Source organism: Bufo gargarizans, chromosome 3, assembly GCF_014858855.1.
Source record: "Bufo gargarizans isolate SCDJY-AF-19 chromosome 3, ASM1485885v1, whole genome shotgun sequence".
In the NCBI taxonomy this organism is placed as follows: Eukaryota; Metazoa; Chordata; class Amphibia; order Anura; family Bufonidae; genus Bufo; species Bufo gargarizans.
The window spans coordinates 404114622-404131363 of NC_058082.1; positions in this window are offsets into that span (position 1 = coordinate 404114622).

The window sequence follows — 16742 nt, forward strand, 5'->3', positions numbered from 1 at the left end:
GAAGGGGAGAGAGGAGTACTATGGGCTCATCTATGGGGGGCACTAAGAAGGGGTATTTTATACTTGCAAATTATGGGGGACACTGAAGGCATCTACAGGGGCACTATATATAGGGCATTTTATACTGGTACATTATGGGGAGCACTAGGAAGAAGGGAGGAGAGGAGCACTATGGAGGCACTTACTTAGGGTGCTATATAGGGGTATTTTTTGCACTGGCACATTATAAGGAGAATTTTTACTACTGGGGGACATTATGATGGGCTTTATAACTACTCTATGGGGAACACGATTACTAGTATGGGCACTATGGGGGCATTATCACTTCTGGGGCACAGTGGGGTCATGTTGGGGGTACTGTAGGAGCACTATTAATACCATGTGTACTCTAGCAGAGAATTATTCCTATTTGTGGGACTTTTTGGAGCACTATTACGGTGGGGCACCCTGGCACAGTACCAGCTTACCACAATTATTTTGGGGGGACGTTATGTTTACACTATTAGTGTCAGGGGCACTATTTGCTGTTATTTTAGGGCAGTGTGTGCCAATAATTATTGAAGGGGGAATTATCTGCGTGGCACTAGTATTATCAGGGGGTTTCTGCAGTATAATATTGGGGAGCACAGCGGCACAGTATTGGGGGTGGTAGGATGATTTGTCCAGAAGATGGGAGGATGATGGAAAAATAGTAAACTAAGATTTTGTTTGTCAAACTGCAGAGACGAGAAATAGCTGAAACATGGTGGTCTAGTCTGAAGGTCTGAAAGGAGAAGATGAGGAAAGAGAACATCTACATCAAAGAGATGTCACTGGATATAAGAGGTATGTGGTGCTGTATAACCCTGTATGTAGGGGTGAATGGAGAGGTTAGTAGTACAGTACTATCTGTACATTGTAAAAATAAAATAAAAAATCATCTCCAAAATACTATATACCATGGATATAAAAAGTCTACACACCCCTGTTAAAATGTCAGGTTTCTGTGAAGAGAAAAAGATAAATAATTTCAGAACTTTTTCCACCTTCAGAAGAAGGGTACAACATTTTTTCCAAGTCATTAGATATACCATGGAACACAGTGAAGACAGTCATCATCAAGTGGAGAAAATATGGCACAACAGTGAAATTATCAAGAACTGGACGTCCCTCTAAAATGGATGAAAAGATGAGAAGAAAGCTGGTCTAGGAGGCTACCAAGAGGCCTACAGCAACATTAAAGGAGCTGCAGGAATATCTGGCAGGTTTTTTAAATTTTTTCCAATAAAGCTACATTTCTGTATAAATTTTTCTATAAATTTATTGTTCTACATGTCTTTGATAGAAAAAATGCAATAACTGTATATTTATTGGTTTGCGCAAAACTTATAGTGTTTACAATCTATGGTACAAAAATGTGAATTTCCACATTTTGAAGCAGCTCTGACTTTCTGAGTATCTGTCATGTTTCCTGAGGTTCTACAATGCCCAGACAGTAGAAACACCCCACAAACGATCCCATTTCAGAAAGTAGACACCCTAAGGTATTTTCTGATGGGCATATTGAGTTCATATAAGTTTTAAATTTTTGTCACAAGTTAGCAGAAAATGATGCTTTTTTTTCTTACAAAGTCTAATATTCCACTAACTTGTGACAAAAAATAAAAACTTCCATGAACTCACTATGCCCATCACAAAATACCTTGGGGTGTCTTCTTTCCAAAATGGGGTCACTTGTGGGGTATTTTTACTGCCCTGGCATTTTAAGGGCCCTAATGCATGAGAAGTAGTTTGAAATCCAAATGTGTAAAAAATGCCTTGCAAAATCCTAAAGGTGCTCTTTAGAATTTGGGCCCTTTTGCCCACCTAGGCTACAAAAAAGTGTCACACATGTGGTATCGCCGTACTCAGAAAAAGTAGGGCAATGTGTTTTGGGGTGTATTTTTACATATACCCATGCTGGGTGAGAGAAATATCTCTCTAAATGTCAACTTTTCCCATTTTTTTTATACAAAGTTGTCATTTTAAAGAGATATTTCTCTCACCCACCATGGGTATATGTAAAAAGACACCCCAAAAAACATTGCCAAACTTCTCCTGAGTACGGCGATACCACATGTGTGACACTTTTTGCAGCCTTGGTGGGCAAAGGGGCCACAATTCTGAAGAGCATCTTTAGGATTTCACAGGGCATTTTTTACACATTTGGATTTCAAACTACTTCTCACGTATTAGGATCCCTAAAATGCCAGGGCAGTATAAATACCCCACAAGTAACCCCATTTTGGAAAGAAGACACCCCAAGGTATTCTGTGAGTGGCATGGCAAGTTTCCTAGAATTTTTATTTTTTTGGCACAAGTTAGCGGAAAATGATTATATATATATATATATATATATATATATATATACACACCGTATTTTTTGCCCCATAAGACGCACTTTTTCTTCCCCCAAAATGGGGGAGAAATGCCCCTGCGTCTTATGGGGCGAATGCTTGCCGTTTTACATCGCTGGCAGCGATGTAGGAGTGAGCGGGGACTCGGGAGGGACTGGGAGGAGGATCTGGGGGCGGCGGGGCGGTGCAGTCAGTGTAGTATCCCCGCCCCGCCGCTCCGGTATACTATAATAAGAGGTCATATCCAAGTAATACTTATTAAACATGCCCCCTCAGTCCTATTACTACCTTACATCCTAATCGCATCTGTAGAATTCAGGCTGGGCGGGCGGCAGCGTAACTCTTGTCACGTGCCTGCGCCGCCTACTTTATGAATGAAGCAGGCGGCGCAGGCAAGTGACGTCAGTGAGAGACGCGCCGGCCGCCCGGCCTGCCTGCCTGAATTCTACAGAAGCAATTAGGATGTAAGGTAGTAATAGAACTGAGGGGGCATGTTTAATAACCAATAATTGAATATAGCATCTTATATTTGTATACTGGCGGCGGCGACGGTGGCGGCGGCGGCGGGAGGGTGGGAGGGATGTGGGTGATGGGCGCGATCTGTGGATGGCACAGTTATGGTGGGCTGGGGGGGTCTGTGGATGGCACTGTTATGGGCTGGGGGTTCTGTGGATGGCACATACAGGGAGTGCAGAATTATTAGGCAAATTAGTATTTTGACCACATCATCCTCTTTATGCATGTTGTCTTACTCCAAGCTGTATAGGCTCGAAAGCCTACTACCAATTAAGCATATTAGGTGATGTGCATCTCTGTAATGAGAAGGGGTGTGGTCTAATGACATCAACACCCTATATCAGGTGTGCATAATTATTAGGCAACTTCCTTTCCTTTGGCAAAATGGGTCAAAAGAAGGACTTGACAGGCTCAGAAAAGTCAAAAATAGTGAGATATCTTGCAGAGGGATGCAGCACTCTTAAAATTGCAAAGCTTCTGAAGCGTGATCATCGAACAATCAAGCGTTTCATTCAAAATAGTCAACAGGGTCGCAAGAAGCGTGTGGAAAAACCAAGGCGCAAAATAACTGCCCATGAACTGAGAAAAGTCAAGCGTGCAGCTGCCAAGATGCCACTTGCCACCAGTTTGGCCATATTTCAGAGCTGCAACATCACTGGAGTGCCCAAAAGCACAAGGTGTGCAATACTCAGAGACATGGCCAAGGTAAGAAAGGCTGAAAGACGACCACCACTGAACAAGACACACAAGCTGAAACGTCAAGACTGGGCCAAGAAATATCTCAAGACTGATTTTTCTAAGGTTTTATGGACTGATGAAATGAGAGTGAGTCTTGATGGGCCAGATGGATGGGCCCGTGGCTGGATTGGTAAAGGGCAGAGAGCTCCAGTCCGACTCAGACGCCAGCAAGGTGGAGGTGGAGTACTGGTTTGGGCTGGTATCATCAAAGATGAGCTTGTGGGGCCTTTTCGGGTTGAGGATGGAGTCAAGCTCAACTCCCAGTCCTACTGCCAGTTTCTGGAAGACACCTTCTTCAAGCAGTGGTACAGGAAGAAGTCTGCATCCTTCAAGAAAAACATGATTTTCATGCAGGACAATGCTCCAGCACACACGTCCAAGTACTCCACAGCGTGGCTGGCAAGAAAGGGTATAAAAGAAGAAAATCTAATGACATGGCCTCCTTGTTCACCTGATCTGAACCCCATTGAGAACCTGTGGTCCATCATCAAATGTGAGATTTACAAGGAGGGAAAACAGTACACCTCTCTGAACAGTGTCTGGGAGGCTGTGGTTGCTGCTGCACGCAATGTTGATGGTGAACAGATCAAAACACTGACAGAATCCATGGATGGCAGGCTTTTGAGTGTCCTTGCAAAGAAAGGTGGCTATATTGGTCACTGATTTGTTTTTGTTTTGTTTTTGAATGTCAGAAATGTATATTTGTGAATGTTGAGATGTTATATTGGTTTCACTGGTAAAAATAAATAATTGAAATGGGTATATATTTGTTTTTTGTTAAGTTTCCTAATAATTATGCACAGTAATAGTCACCTGCACACACAAATATCCCCCTAAAATAGGTAAAACTAAAAACAAACTAAAAACTACTTCCAAAAATATTCAGCTTTTATATTAATGAGTTTTTTGGGTTCATTGAGAACATGGTTGTTGTTCAATAATAAAATTAATCCTCAAAAATTCAACTTGCCTAATAATTCTGCACTCCCTGTAGATTTAAAGTTGGCCTGATACAGCAGACTCCACTGATTTAGGGAATTGCTAAGTTGGGAATTGTATTTCAACCCAGAACAAAAACTGTGCTTTGGCGGACACTAAATGACTTGACCAGCCTCAGCAATAAACACAGATTTAGCTGAATATAAATTTTAGGCCTATTATTTAGGCGCTGGATGACAGGTATACGTTTACGGACAGAATTAGACTTGGAAATGCACGGTAGCGTCTGAAGTTATTGAGGATGACACTGTCCGCACCTTCAATCTAATATACCCTTTTATGGATAGATTTAAAGTTGGCCTGATACAGCAGAAACCACTGATTTAGGGAATTGCTAAGTTGGGAATTGTATTTCAACCCAGAACAAAAACTGTGCTTTGGCGGACACTAAATGAATTGACCAGCCTCAGCAATAAACACAGATTTAGCTGAATATAAATTTTAGGCCTATTATTTAGGCGCTGGATAACAGGTATACGTTTACGGACAGAATTAGACTTGGAAATGCACGGTAGCGTGTGAAGTTATTGAGGATGACACTATCCGCACCTTCAATCTAATATACCCTTTTATGGATAGATTTAAAGTTGGCCTGATACAGCAGAAACCACTGATTTAGGGAATTGCTAAGTTGGGAATTGTATTTCAACCCAGAACAAAAACTGTGCTTTGGCGGACACTAAATGAATTGACCAGCCTCAGCAATAAACACAGATTTAGCTGAATATAAATTGTAGGCCTATTATTTAGGCGCTGGGTGACAGGTATACGTTTACGGACAGAATTAGACTTGGAAATGAACGGTAGCGTGTGAAGTTATTGAGGATGACCCTATCTGCACCTTCAATCTAATATACCCTTTTATGTATAGATTTAAAGTAGGCCTGATACAGCAGAAACCACTGATTTAGGGAATTGCTAAGTTGGGAATTGTATTTCAACCCAGAACAAAAACTGTGCTTTGGCGGACACTAAATGAATTGACCAGCCTCAGCAATAAACACAGATTTAGCTGAATATAAATTGTAGGCCTATTATTTAGGCGCTGGGTGACAGGTATACGTTTACGGACAGAATTAGACTTGGAAATGAACGGTAGCGTGTGAAGTTATTGAGGATGACCCTATCTGCACCTTCAATCTAATATACCCTTTTATGTATAGATTTAAAGTAGGCCTGATACAGCAGAAACCACTGATTTAGGGAATTGCTAAGTTGGGAATTGTATTTCAACCCAGAACAAAAACTGTGCTTTGGCGGACACTAAATTAATTGACCAGCCTCAGCAATAAAAACAGATTTAGCTGACTATAAATTTTAGGCCTATTATTTAGGCGCTGGATGACAGGTATACGTTTACGGACAGAATTAGACTTGGAAATGCACGGTAGCATGTGAAGTTATTGAGGATGACCCTATCCGCACCTTCAATCTAATATACCCTTTTATGGATAGATTTAAAGTTAGCCTGATACAGCAGACACCACTGATTTAGGGAATTGCTAAGTTGGGAATTGTATTTCAACCCAGAACAAAAACTGTGCTTTGGCGGACACTAAATGACTTGACCAGCCTCAGCAATAAACACAGATTTAGCTGAATATAAATTTTAGGCCTATTATTTAGGCGCTGGATGACAGGTATACGTTTACGGACAGAATTAGACTTGGAAATACACGGTAGCGTGTGAAGGTATTGAGGATGACACTATCCGCACCTTCTATCTAATATACCCTTTTATGGATAGATTTAAAGTTGGCCTGATACAGCAGAAACCACTGATTTAGGGAATTGCTAAGTTGGGAATTGTATTTCAAACCAGAACAAAAATATATCCTTTGCCAGACAGCAGACAGTATTACAATTGGCTAGCCACAGCTGAAACACCAGATTTAGGGTACTGCTATTTTGGCAATTGTATTTCACCCCTGATGTAGGATATAGCAAAAAAATAACCACACTATTGATGGTTAAATGGACTTGGTGGCAGCTTGTGCTGGTGCACCACAAGACACAAAATGCCCGCCGATCACCCCAGAAAAAAGTGACATAAAAACGCTCTGGGCAGCCTAAAAACAGTGAGCAATTAAATAGCAGCAGTTCAATGATCCACAGCTGTAGATCGATCACTGAATTAAGTGTTTTTGATGAGTTAATCACTGCCTTATCTCGCCCTAACAGCAGCTGCAACCTCTCCCTACACTGATCAGAGCAGAGTGACGTGCGGCGCTACGTGACTCCAGCTTAAATAGAGGCTGGGTCACATGCTGCATTGGCCAATCACAGCCATGCCAATAGTAGGCATGGCTGTGATGGCCTCTTGGGGCAAGTAGTAGGCTTTGCAGCCTTTCAAAAAGCGCCAAGAAAGCGACGAACACCGAACCCGGACTTTTACGAAAATGTTCGGGTTCGGGTCCGTGTCACGGACACCCCGAAATTCGGTACAAACCCGAACTATACAGTTCGGGTTTGCTCATCCCTAATGAGGACGATGTCTGGATATATCTTGGACTCCCTGGTCGCTGCTGGGAACCATATTGTCTGAGTTGTACGCCACTTTTACAGACTGACAAAAATACGCACAAAACACTCCAAAAAATCAATTTTACATGAAAAATTGTTCGGAAACATTCTTTCCTGTATATTCAATTGTATATAAAGTCCAAGTGCTGCAAAAATTTACAAGCAAGAGGCACTCCGAAACAGCCTGGAGGGCTTCATTCACATTGTGGTACAATTATTCAGGTAGCGGGACTCCTACACTCATAAAGCCTATGCACTAAGTGAAAGGGCTGCCAAAAATTAGAAGGAACCGGCACTCCAAAACCCCCTTTGTTAGACATAAAGGAGAGCATCATACACACCCTTGAAAAATTATGATTGATGGCCTGCTGGTGACCCTCAAAAACATTTGGTGCAAGGGCTTGCTGATCTCACCATCTAAAACCGTAGTGCCAAGGGCCTGCTGCAGCATTGGTGATTCTAGATAACCTCTGGGCGATTGCACGTCCCTGTGATGTCCACGATCCATTTGGATGTCTGCCCTATCAACTTTCTATGTCCTTTTCTGCACCTACCATGGTGATCATGGATAACGGGGAATCGGGGTACGATGCCGGAGAGGGAGCTTGAGAATTGGATACCACATCCAAGAGAGGTCAATGGCTGAAATCTGATTGGCTGTTATTACCTTGCACCTTTTTTTTCCAAATTGTGAACCACCCAGAGAGGGTGGGTCAAGTTATTAAAGCAGAAACATCCAAGGAAGGCAGCAGGAGCTCGGAAATTACCCATTCCCGACTCGGGGAGGTAGCGACGATAAATAACTATACAGGACTCTTAAGATGCCCTGTTATTGGAATGAGTAATACAAAATTACAGGCAATGTCACTGTGGTATTTTGGATGAGGAAACGTTATATAGGAGAGGCCCTGCTGCCGCTTTGTTGACTCTAGATAACTTCTGCCTGATCGCATGTCTCCGTGATGTCCACAATACATTTTGATATCTTCCCTATCAACTTTCGATGTTGTTGTATGTGCCTAGCATGGAGACCACCGGTAACGGGGACTCATTGTTCGATTTTGGAAAGGCAGCCTGATAAATGGCTACGGCTACTACTTCAAAGCAAGGCAGCATGAGTTGCGGGCCTGCAGGTGAGCTGACCCAGTAAAAGATTATATGCGAGGGCCTGCAGTTGAGCTGGCCCTGTAAAACATTATATGCGAGGACCAGCAGTTGAGCTGACCCTCTAAAACATTAGGGGCGAGGGCCTGCTGGTGATCTGAAGCTGTAAAACATTATAAGCGAGTGCCTTCTGGTGAGCTGGATGTTGGTGAGCTGGAAGCTGCAAGCGCTGCTGCAGCATTGACAGACCGGCTGAAGTTGTGGAAGACTTGCAGAAATGGGCACACATGCGGCGCGCCTTCACTAGTAGCTCTGACAAATTGGGGTAGGTTTTGATAAACCGCTGAACCACTAAGTTTAAGAAGTGGGCTAGGCATGGGATGTGTGTCAGGTAGCTGAGCTCCAAAGCCGCCACCAACTTACGGCCATTGTTAAACACAACCATGCCTGGTTGTAGGTTGAGTGGCGAGAGCCACAGCTTGGTTTGGTCCCTTATACCCTGCCACAGCTCTGCAGTGGTGAGCTGTTTGACCCCTAAACAGATCAACTTCAGCAAGGTCTGTTAACGCTTACCCACAACAGTTCTACACTGCTTCCAGCTAGCCACTGCTGGCTGACTGCTGCTGGAGGTGGAAGTGGAAGAGGAGGTGGCGGAGGAGGAGAAGTGGGGGTTGGTGCCAGTAACATAGCTGACAGCAGAGACCCTGATGGACATAGGGCCCTCAATCCTGGACATGGGTAGCACCTGTGCCATGCCAGGGTATGGCTCACTCCCGGCCTTCACAACATTCACCCAGTGTGCCGTCAGGAAAATGTCCGTGGTTAAGTAGACCTTCCCAGTAACTACATTGGTCAGGGCACGGGTGATGTGGGCTTTGTGGGTGAGTGGGTATTTGTGCTTGCATTCAAATGACTGTGTTATAGATATTTGGACGCTGCGCTGGGACAGGGAAGTGGATGTTGTTGCTGATGGTTCATGCAAAGGTCCAAGTGCAGGGCATGGAGCATCCGGGCCTCCACCTTTGACAGGGGATTGGCCAGCAGTGCATAATACAGAGGAAGAAGAGGCAGTGGTGTGAACCGCAGACCCAGATTGTGGGTTCTGCCCACTTGTTAGGGTGCTTGGATGCCATGTGGCAGATCATGCTGGTGGTGGTGAGGTTGCTAGTGTTCACGCCCCTGCTCATTTTGGTACAGCACAGGTTGCAAACTATCACTCTTTTGTCGTCTGCACTTTCCTAAAAAAAAGCGCCACTCTGTGGAACACCTACCCTTTGGCATGGTAGATTTATGCATGGGGGTGCCTGGTATAACGGTTTTGGGCCTGTTTGGTGTGGGGCGACTTCTCCCTTTTGCAACCCCACTGCCTCTTCCAGCCTGTTGCAGTGCTGCGGATCACTCCCCCTCTGTACTGCTGTCCTCGCTCGGCTTTTCACCTTCCCATGTTGGGTCAGTGACCTCATCGTCAACCACATGCTCTTCCACTGTCTCACTCTGCTCATGACTTGACCTAACCATAACCTCAGTGATTGGTAACTGTGTCTTATCATCATCCACCTTGTGAACGAATGATTAACGAATGATTCACCACCATCATCTTTGAGACTGTGAAGGCTTAAGAGTTTGGGAATCAGGGCACAATATCTCAGGTCCCTCTTCAAGCGTGATGGGCACGTGGGCCAAATGTAATAGTGGCGCTGGAAAGAGCTCCTCGGAAGAACTGTGTGTGGGATCACTTGTTTGGCAAAGCTTCTCCATGGTGGGAGGAAGGATGATCAGAGAGAGGATTTGGTTGACCAGACTCTTGGCTACAGAGACTGGACTTGGTGAAAGAGAGGGTGGCGCTTAAAGGGATTCTGTCACCACATTTTACCCCCTACAGTAAAACATAGCTAGTTGTAGGTCTCCCAGAGCTATATTAAATGATGCCCTTATTAACTAATAGTCTTGATTTATTTCTTTATAAAATCGATTTTAGTGATATGCTAATGACTTACATAAGGTGCCCAAGAGGATGTATTTTCCTAACTTGGTACCCAGCTGCACCCCTCTGTCCGGTGTCCAGTGCCGCCTGACGAAACTGAGCCCAATAGATCCTTCCTGACACACAATGTAAGTTAATGGGGACGGATCAGTTTTAACTGACACAATATGGCACAATGGAGAAAACTGATCTGTCCCCCATTGACTTTCAATGGTGTTCAAGACAGAAACATTTTGGCTATGTTAAAGATAATACAAACGGATTTGTTCTGAACGGATGCATGCGGTAGTATTATCTGAACAGATGCATTTTGTGCAGATCCATGACGGATCCGCAACAAAAGCGAGTGTGAAAGTAGCCAAATACAGATAGTTAGTGGGAGATAGTCAGTGTAGTGTGTTAGGTAGTGTGATAGGTTCTGCTGTCCATACATACATGAAGACCTGCTAAAATGTGAAATTTCACATATTGCGCCAAAATATTCACATCATTAGTGCCGATTAGCGCAATTGTGAATATATTGGAGCACTCTAACTGCATATAAAGCCATTTATAATGTTCTGCCATGCCAACCATTTTCTCCAGTCTCAGGAAACTTCTAGCAGCGTGGAAAATGTAGCAAAGGTGACCCAAACCTGTATTTTGCGCGCATTACATGAATATTACATTGGCAATTTTTCGCAATCAAGAAAGTAATATCAAATTTGTGAATATATGATGAATATTCGCCCAAATATTCGTGAAATATTGCAATTTCGAATGTAGCCACTGCCGCTCATCACGTATAGCTAGTAGCTCCTAGGCTTCAATAAAAAAAAATATATATATTAAATGGTGCCCCCGTCTACTATGCTTCTTTTATAATGCTGATATCTAGAAGTGACTGCTATCCCTTACGTATAGAGAGCAATTAAAGAGGACCTTTCATGGTTTTTATTTATTCTAGATAAATACCTTTACTTGCGGGGTACCCCCGCTGATGCTGCCTGTTTTTTTTTTAAATATCGCTCCTACACCCCGCTGTGCTCCCCTGTAGTTTTCGTGCCCAATATGTTATTAATGAGCATCGGTACAGGGAGTAAGAGACGCCAGGGTTTCTCAATGGGCGTCTCCTTCTCCCTGGCTGTGCCGTAATCCAATCACAGCGGAGAGCGTCACAGCCCGGGAGAAAAAAAAGCTCACCTTCTCCCTGGCTGTGATGCTCTCCGCTGTGATTGGATTGCGGCACAGCCAGAGGGAAGGAGACGCCCATTGAGAAACCTTAGCATCTCCTCCTCCCTGTACCGATGCTCAGTATTAACATACTTGGCGCGAAAACTACAGTGGGGCACAAAAGCGATATTTAAAAAAACAGGCAGGGTGGCAGCATCAGCAGGGGGTACCCCGCAAGTAAAGGAATTCATCTGTAATAAATATAAACCATGAAAGGTCCTCTTTAATTCAGGTATGGACAAACATAAAAAGCCTCATCTGTAACTTTATTTTATTTCATTTTTATTCAGTCAATTAATGTGTATAAGATAGAACACCATATCTGCCCACACTTCTTGACCTTGTCATATCTACAACATTAAAGAATAAAAAAGGCTTGAACAACAATGATCATGGGCAAACTGTTCATTACTAATAACTGATTATTCATTTTGTACATTGGATGAAAACCAAGTAATCAGAATGAAACGTTACTTTACAGAAAAATCTCCAGGAATAATCAAAAGAGATGCTTCATTCTGTATATTTTCCGCTTTTTTCTAATAACACTGTAATAATAATTCTGTAACACTGGCATTAGAGAACATTATATTGCTAATTATGGCTACATTTATGCATATGACAAAATATGCCGGTCAAAAAAGCATAAAAGACAGTAGAATACTGGTTCTGAAAACGTCTGTTTACTTAAGGCTATCTGAACACTATCTGGCGCTATCGCCACACTATCTGGACCTCTGCAGATTCCACACATTTATTCCATATTAAATTTGGTGTGGAAAAGAAGCACAGCATAATACAGTACCAGCAAAATAAATATGATTTGACAAGTCTCATGTATGCTTTGCATTTTAATTTTGAAGGTGGCAGACCTATCATACATGCAGGCGTGTGCACACATACTGCTCCACCATATTGCTTGAAATGCTGCCTCCTGCTAAGATGTTCCATGTCAGCTGGTGGTGCTCGTTGTTGTGGCTGACAAAGCTATTCCACAATTCGGCCATGCTAACCCTGACTTCTGAGGTGCTGGCGGTGCCCCAGCTGCGTTGGCGACCTCTTCCTCCTCCTCTGCCTTCACCTTGTGCTTCCACTGTGCCCCCGCTGTCAGGTGTGAATGCCACCAGCAGCGCGTCTACCAGTGTACGCTTGAACTCGCGCATCTTATGATCACGCTCCAGTGACGGAATTAAGGGCGGTACGTTGTCCTTGTAATGGGGATTCAGCAGCGTGGCCACCCAGTAATCTGCACAAGTTAGAATGTGGGCAACTCTGCAGACTTTGCGGAGACACTGCAGCATGTAATCGCTCATGTGTGCCAGGCTGCCCAGAGGCAACGAAAAGCTGTCCGCTGTGGGAGGTGTATCGTCTGTGTCTTCTGTATCCCCCCAGCCACGCAGCAGTGATGGCCATGAGCTGGTTTGGGTGCCACTCTGCTGTGAACACGGTTCCTCCTCCTCCATCTCCTCATCCTCATCCTCCACCTTGTCATCCTCCAGAACTGTTCCCTGGCTGGACAATGGTGTACCTGGCATTTGTGGGTGCAGGAACCCACCCTCGGAGCCACTTGTAAACGACTGGCCTGAAACCCTATGAAATGATCCCTCTTCTTCCTCCTGTGCCACATCCTCTTCCATCATCGCTCGAAGCGTTTTGGCAAGGAGGCATAAAAGTGGGATAGTAATCCTGAGAATGGCGTCATCGGCACTGGCCATGTTGGTGGAGTACTCAAAACATCGCAACAAGGCACATAGGTCTCGCATGGAGGACCAGTCACAGTGCTGCTGTTCCACAGTGCTACTCACCCGTGCGTGCTACAGCTGAAACTCCGCTATTAGTGATGAGCGGCAGGTGCCATATTCGATTTTGACGAAATTCGCGAATATTCTATAGAATATTCGTTTTATATTCGTCAAAATCGAATATAATATGGAATATAGCAGTGCTAAGTTGAAATCGCAATTCAAGTTATAATAATCGAATTGCGATTTCAACTTGGAGCTGGTTTACTATTGTTGGCTTGGTAGAATATGGCGAATGCATTCGTCATATTCCTCATAACAAAGTATTCTCCATCTTCGTTTTAGCTACCTATTCGTCAACTTCGCTAATTCTAGCAATCAAATAGGAAAGTTGACTATAGAGACAGGTAAGTTTAATTCGATATGCGATTATATTACTTTGCTTTTTTTAATAAATAGAATAATTATAGTACTTGATAATGATAAAAAAAAAAAAGAATATTTGAAATATCAAATTTATAGCACTATATTCGAAATATTCGCGAATTAGCGAAGTGCTGATATTCGCTAAAAAAAAATCGATATTCGAATATTTGCGCTCAACACTATCCGTTATCACCTGCTGCTGCTCGCACAGTCTTGCCAGCATGTGCAAGGTGGAGTTCCGCTTTGTGGGCACGTCGCATATGAGGCAGTGAGCGGGAAGGCCGACGTTACACTGCAGCGCTGACAGGCGAGCAGTAGCAGGGTGAGAATGCCGAAAGCGCGCACAGATGGCCTGCACTTTCTACAGCAGCTCTGACATATCGGCTCATGCGCCAGGCAAGGGATGTGCATCAAACCGGCTAGTCCCAGAGCTGCTACAAGATTTCACCCATTATCGCACACCACCGGGCTTGAGGCTCACTGGCACCAACCACTCATTGGTCTGTTGTTCAAGGCACGTACACAGCTCCTGTGCAGTGGGAGGTTTGTCCACCAAACAGATACATTTTAAAACTGCCTGCTGTCGTTTACCCCTGGCTTGAGACAGGCCTGGTAAGCACCACCACCACTAGGACCAGCAGCCTGTGGTCTCTGGATCTGTGAGACAGTCATGCGGCAGTAAGATACCTCCAAAGACAGCCCCTGCAGCTGTCCGGTCAGTGTAGCAATAGGATATATGGCTGTACTGAAACAAACAAAAATGACGGTTTTGGCGGTTTATAATGTCACGCTCGTGTGTGGAATGAAAACACCACACCGAGCATAGGAGGGAAAAGGGGATACCGGAATAAGGCCTGGAAACTAGGAAAGGAAAATGGACACCTCCTAGAGAAAACACTAACTCCAGTCCTGACAGACTACTAGTATGAACAGGCACCAAAGGTAGGCAAGTTCATACACCAGATACCTAGAATCCTATTTCGCCCTATAGGACCCTGGAACTAATGTCAGAACTGAGTCTAACTGTTCCTCCAAAGGGAAAGACAAACATAACTCTTCCTCAGGCCAATGCCAAACAACAGGGAAAGGTAACACACACATATATGAACAAAATACAAAAGGGAAAGGAAACACTTATCTTCAATGAAGCTTTCGTAGCACCATTAATTCAGGCAAGAACCAAACACAGGCTAACCACAAGTCCAACAGAAGCATAGTGGTAGAAACAACAATAAATAGAGAAGGTATAATGACCACAATAGCCACACCTGGGGAAAGAAGTTGTAGTAAGCACCAGAAACAACACATAAGTCATTTGATCCAAAAGGAAACATGTCTTATCGAACCACGTGTTGCCAGTCTCACAGATCTCCTGCCACTTGTCGCTGGAACATCCAAATGTCTTGGTACGTCCGTGACAGGAGGTGTGTGTGCTCCAACATTGAGAGCATAATGGAGTGTCTTATGAAAGACTATAGGAGTCATTTATTAAACTGGAGTAAAGTAGAACTGTCTTAGTTGCCCAAAACAACCATATTTCACATTTCATTTTAGACAGCTCCTTTGGAAAATAAAAGGATGAGTCTGATTGGTTGCTAAGGGCAACTAAGCCAGTACTACTTTACACCAGTTTGATAAATTACCCCCTATGTGTCCTAGATATGGGTGTCTACCGGTATAGTCACAGCATTCCAGAATGGAACATATGTGTAAATGGGTAAATATTAAGATGTTGGTCTATGGATCTATGGATGAAAATAATACGAAAGAACGAAAATGAGAAGAGGAAATAGTACATGAGATGAATGTAATAAAGAACAAAAGATAAAGGCATTTAATAAATTACATAAAAATAAAATGGAATAGAAAATGGAAACTAAAAAAAAAGAAATAAAAATTATGCAGAAATATAGGAAAGTAGAAAAATAAGAAAAGAAAATATGAAAAAAATGAGATGAACCAGAAGTATAAAAAACGTTGAGAATAAAATAAAAAAATAAAAATAGAAGTAAAAGTGGAATAGAACTAGAGAAAGACAAAGACGAAAAAGGACAAGAAAGGAAGAGAAGAAAAATAACTGAAAATGAAAGAAGAATAAAAGAAGGAAAGGAGAAATACTGAATAGAGGGAGGAGGTGAGGGAGACAAGGGAAAAAAAATACCATCTTTCCTCTGCGGATGCATTTTCCCTAGTGTGTCTAAGACACAAACTTTTCATAACATCACTATCTTCGTGATCTTGTGTCATGAATGATGTAATTTAGGTGAGTTTCTCTGGGGACCTGACAAGAACTTTTTCAGTGTACTACTTCCATCAGAGGCTATTCCATATTATTTTTGAGCAAAATTATTTTATGATACCTGCCTACATTAAAGGGAGTCTGTCACCTGTTTTTAACCAATATAACTAAGAGCACTGCCCCATAAAAGATTGTATACACATTCCAAGCATGCCTGTGTGCACTTTGTGTCTGTATTCCATGTCCAGGAAAATCACTTTTATTCTACTGGAAAACAGCTCCGGAGTGCCCAGCTCTGCTGCTGCAAGTGCCCAAAGCAAACCACACTGAAGAGGTAAGGGATGCTTTATCTGCTGATATCTTGGGATTGGTAGCAGCTAGAGATTAGTGATGAGCGGCAGGTGCCATATTCGATTTCGACGAAATTCGCGAATATTCGATAGAATATTCGTTTTATATTCGTCAAAATCGAATATTCGTCATTATTCTTGTTATCGCGATTAATATGCGATTTAAATAATCGAATTTCGATTTTAACTTAAAGGCTACTCTCCTATTGAAATCGCAATTCGATTTTTTCAAGTTATAATAATCGAATTTCGATTTTAACTTAGCACTGCTATATGCCATATTAGGCTAACTAATATGGCATATAGCAGTGCTAAGTTAAAATCGAAATTCGATTATTATAACTTGAAAAAATCGAATTGCGATTTCAACGTAATTCTCAAATCCGACAGTACATTCTAGTATATGGAGTTGTTCCTATGGTGATGGGGACGCTCCATAAGCATGGAATATGGCTTCAATGGCTTGGTAGAATTAGCGAATTGACGAATATATTCGTTATATTCCACAAAACGAATATAAAGAATGTATTCGTC